The following is a 4,909-nucleotide window of genomic DNA, read 5'->3' as shown; positions in this document are numbered from 1 at the left end:
TTCAGTTAATAAATTGTGGTCTTTCTACGTTAGTACCAACAGATCGATCTTACTATTACAACTGCATAAGAGAGAGGGACCATAAAGTCTGGAAAAATGGGAAAATTAGCACATAAAATGATTTATTAATAAGACATAATAAATGATATATTCAGTGATATTTCATGATGTGCTCAATGTGCCGTCCCTCATTAACAATGCACAGTTCCATGAGCAGCTCAAAACTGCAACCTACTAATGCATGCTTTGTATTCTTTGTGTGATGGGCAGTCAGGTGCAGCCAAAAGAGGTTCAGGAAAACAAAGACCTCGACTCACAGGCCCTAGCGACAGTAGCCACATGGGAAAACCCCAGGGTGGTCGGGGAACAGAAGACATGAGCAGTAGGCTAGAGCCTTCATTAGAGGTTTGCAGTAAGGGCAAGGCAGGCAGGATTCACAGTTAATTGGCTACTTTGAGTAGTTTCTGCAAGCTCTAAACTATAGAGATGGTCTGTAGTTGCCTGGAAACTGGCCCTGGGATGATTAAGGAAGAGCAATATTGCTTCCTGGGGTGTCTGGGCCAGAGAGAGCAGGTATGGCTTGGGATTGGCTAGTTTACATATCAAAGACCTGCTTTCTTCGGAGTCCTGGGAAGGGCAGTCTCCTCAGAAAAGATTTTTTGAGACGTTAAAACATCAGGAAAAAAAAAAAAAAAAACACCCCCCCCCGCCCCCCGCCAATTCAGCGCCATATTTCTATCCATGCATCTGAAATGCATTTCCTCACTTGATTTGTGGCTTTCTTTCACTGAATACCCCGTTCACCTGGTGTGTACCATAAGTAATCAAGGAGTCACATGTCTGATTTTCTGTATGTTACCAGCCGGTGTCGAAGTGTTGCGGACTGGGTCGGGATCGAGGGTCCTTGCCTTCACAGGCCAGGGAACGGACTCGAGAGGCAGCTGAATGACGAGCCAAAGCCGGCATATAAAGTGGGATTTATTAGAAAGGAAAGGAAACGCTACAGCTAGAGAAGCGCAGCGGAAGGCTCAGGTGAAGGCTGGGGCTTTTTAAGGACGCTTTAACTCTGGGTTAGGGTATCAGTTAGGTGGGTTTTTTCTATTGGCCGTGTATTTGCACGGGGGCTCTCTTAGATGAGCGGGTCTGTTTGCCCCTTATTGGGGTCGGAAACAAGCTTGAGACCGTTTTGTTTATCAGCCCTGTGGCAGTTGTGAGACCCTACATCTCTTCCTCAGGGTGCAGGAATGTAGATTTATAACTCCTTCGTAGGGGGCAGGGCTCATGGCGCTCTCCATGGGCGATGGGCTACTCACTCATCGGCCTTAGGTATCCAGACCCAACATACAAATCTATGTTTTTGGACTCCATGGCCATCTACATGTCATTGTGTGGATATATTGTAACTCACCCACTCCTGTTGTTTGTGGACTTACCTGCCTATGTCATTGAGAGAAAGATGTGGAATTAAGGGCCAAAATGCATAACATTTAACATTGATAAGCCATTGTTATGCTGCTCTGTGCAAAAAGTGGAAGCAGCCTACATTCTACTAACATGGGACAGACCATTTCCTCACATTTCACCACGGTTGAATATCACTAGTCATTTACAATTTTATCAACCGGATGGGCAAAACCTGATGTATCATTATTGTTTTAATGGAATTTCTTTATCAGCGAGGTTTAACATTTTCTTACAGTGTCACTGGCCATATGTATTTCTTCTTTATACATTTTCTGCACATGTTCTTTGCTCAATTTTCAGTTGGAAGGTTTCCATTGCTTTAGAGAACTCCTTATGCATGACTGCATTAACCCCTCACCTGTCCTGTATCTTTCCCAGTATTTTGGATTTCGATGCTGGCTTTTTTTTTTTTTTTTTTGTACTCAAATCTGTCAATCTTTCCTTTCATGGTTCATACATAGCTTTTTGTGAGTGGTCAGATTTAATACGGGATTAAATTTCGTGACCAAGAGTTTCTTGTACTTATTCTCCTCACTCCACCCTTTGTACAATACTCCTACTTCTGCTCACTGCTCCTTCTTACATTTTACTCCTAGGTTCACTTTCCTTTTTCATAAAGTATAATCTTTGATGATTCCTTGAATAAAGGTTTGCTAGTGATAGACTCACTTCATTTTGCCTAAAAATGTCTACTTTGCTGAGAATTTTGTATGATAATTTAGCTGAGCATGGATTTTCCGGCTGAGAGTAACTTTTGCTTAGTACTTTAAAGATGTTATTCCATTATCTTTATGTTGGTAAAAAATCATTTATAGACTTACTATAAAATCCTTTAGAGAGTTATCTTTTTTTTTTGCAGTACTGGGTATTGAACCCAGCGTTGCTTCCAAACATACTCTGCCACTTGAACCATGTGCCCAGATCTTTTTTGCTTTTCAGTTTGTTTTTGAGATAGGGCCTCACTAACTTTGCCATGGCTGGCCTTGAACAGTGATCCTCCTGCTTCTGCCTCTCAAGTAACTGGGATTACAGGTGTGCACCACTATGCCCAGCTTCCTTTATAGATTTACTCTTCAGCAGTATGTTATAGTATAAATATCATTCTTTCATACACAAGCTGCCTTTATCATCTCTGCTGCTTTAAAAATGAGCTCTATAGGAAATACTCTGGTGTTAGTAGGTATAGGTAAGAACTTTCTCAACGAAACCACAGCAGCACAGCAACTAAGAGATAGCATAGATAAATGGGACCTCATAAAACTAAAAAGCTTCTGTTCATCAAAAGAAATGGTCTCTAAACTGAAGAGAATACCCACAGTGTGGGAGAAAATATTTGCCAACTACACATCAGGCAAAGGACTGATAACCAGAATATATAGGGAACTTAAAAAACTAAATTCTCCCAAAACTAATGAACCAATAAAGAAATGGGCAAGTGAACTAAACAGAACTTTCTCAAAAGAAGAAATTCAAATGGCCAAAAAACACATGAAAAAAATGCTCACCATCTCTAGCAATAAAGGAAATGGAAATTAAAACCACACTAAGATTCCACCTCACCCCTGTTAGAATAGCCATCATCAGCAACACCACCAACAACAGGTGTTGGCAAGGATTCGGGGAAAAAGGAACCCTCTTACACTGTTGGTGGGAATGTAGACTAGTACAACCACTCTGGAAAAAAATTTGGAGGCTACTTAAAAAGCTAGACATTGATCTACCATTTGATCCAGCATTACCACTCTTGGGGATATACCCAAAAGACCATGACACAGGTTACTCCAGAGGCACTTGCACACCCATGTTTATTGCGGCACTATTCACAATAGCCAAGTTATGGAAACAGCCAAGATGCCCCACCACTGACGAATGGATTAAGAAAATGTGGTATCTATACACAATGGAATTTTATGCAGCCATGAAGAAGAACGAAATGTTATCATTCGCTGGTAAATGGATGGAATTGGAGAACATCATTCTGAGTGAGGTTAGCCTGGCCCAAAAGACCAAAAAATTGTATGTTCTCCCTCATATGTGGACATTAGATCAAGGGCAAACATAACAATGGGATTGGACTTTGAGCACATGATAAAAGCGAGAGCACACAGGGAGGGGTGAGGATAGGTAAGACACCTAAAAGATTAGCTAGCATTTGTTGCCCTTAATGCAGAGAAACTAAAGCAGATACCTTAAAAGCAACTGAGGCCAATAGGAAAAGGGGACCAGGAACTAGAGAAAAGGTTAGATCAAAAAGAATTAACCTAGAAGGCAACACACACACACAGGAAATCAATGTGAGTCAATGCCCTGTATAGCTATCCTTATCTCAACCAGCAAAAACCCTTGTTCCTTCCTATTATTGCTTATACTCTCTCTACAACAAAATTAGAAATAAGGGCAAAATAGTTTCTGCTGGGTATTGAGGGGGTGGGGGGAGAGGGAGGGGGCGGAGTGGGTGGTAAGGGAGGGGGTGGGGGCAGGAGGGAGAAATGACCCAAGCCTTGTATGCACATATGAATAATAAAATAATAAAAAAAAGAGCTCTAATTTTAGATCCCCTAAAATTGTTTAGAAATACAAATCACATAACATAAAATTTTACCATTTTAGAATGTACACTTCAGTGAGTTTTAGTATATTCCCTATGCTGAGTAATAATGTCTGGATTTGTTTGTTTTCAGTGGTTTTATCCTAAAATAACACACAGATACAAACACATAGAGAAATGCATTGCTAAATAAGTTATTATAAAGTGAACTCTTCTTTTTTTTTTTCTTTCATTTTTCTTTTATTATTCATATGTGCATACAAGGCTTGGTTCATTTCTCCCCCCCTGCCCCCACCCCCTGCCTTACCACCCACTCCGCCCCTTCCCTCTCCCCCCCCTTCAATACCCAGCAGAAACTATTTTTCCCTTATTTCTAATTTTGTTGTAGAGAGAGTATAAACAATAATAGGAAGGAACAAGGGTTTTTGCTGGTTGAGATAAGGATAGCTATACAGGGCATTGACTCACATTGATTTCCTGTGCGTGGGTGTTACCTTCTAGGTTAATTCTTTTTGATCTAACCTTTTCTCTAGTACCTGTTCCCCTTTTCCTATTGGCCTCAGTTGCTTTAAGGTATCTGCTTTAGTTTCTCTGCATTAAGGGCAACAAATGCTAGCTAGTTTTTTAGGTGTCTTACCTATCCTCACCCCTCCCTTGTGTGCTCTCGCTTTTATCATGTGCTCATAGTCCAATCCCCTTGTTGTGTTTGCCCTTGATCTAATGTCCACATATGAGGAAGAACATACAATTTTTGGTTTTTTGAGCCAGGCTAACCTCACTCAGAATGATGTTCTCCAATTCCATCCATTTACCAGCGAATGATAACATTTCGTTCTTCTTCATGGCTGCATAAAATTCCATTGTGTATAGATACCACATTTTCTTAATCCATTCGTC

At 40.8% G+C, this 4,909-nt stretch overlaps 1 protein-coding gene across 2 annotated transcripts in view; it reads right to left on the bottom strand.

Moving 5' to 3' along the window:
• Asip (agouti signaling protein) overlaps positions 1–4,909 on the bottom strand; it is a 117,055-nt gene that overhangs the window by 66,965 nt on the left and 45,181 nt on the right. The gene's annotated exons all lie outside the window — the stretch shown is intronic.

The sequence above is a fragment of the Castor canadensis genome, chromosome 5, assembly GCF_047511655.1.
Source record: "Castor canadensis chromosome 5, mCasCan1.hap1v2, whole genome shotgun sequence".
Lineage (NCBI taxonomy): Eukaryota > Metazoa > Chordata > Mammalia > Rodentia > Castoridae > Castor > Castor canadensis.
This window is presented reverse-complemented; position numbering and strand designations above follow the sequence as displayed.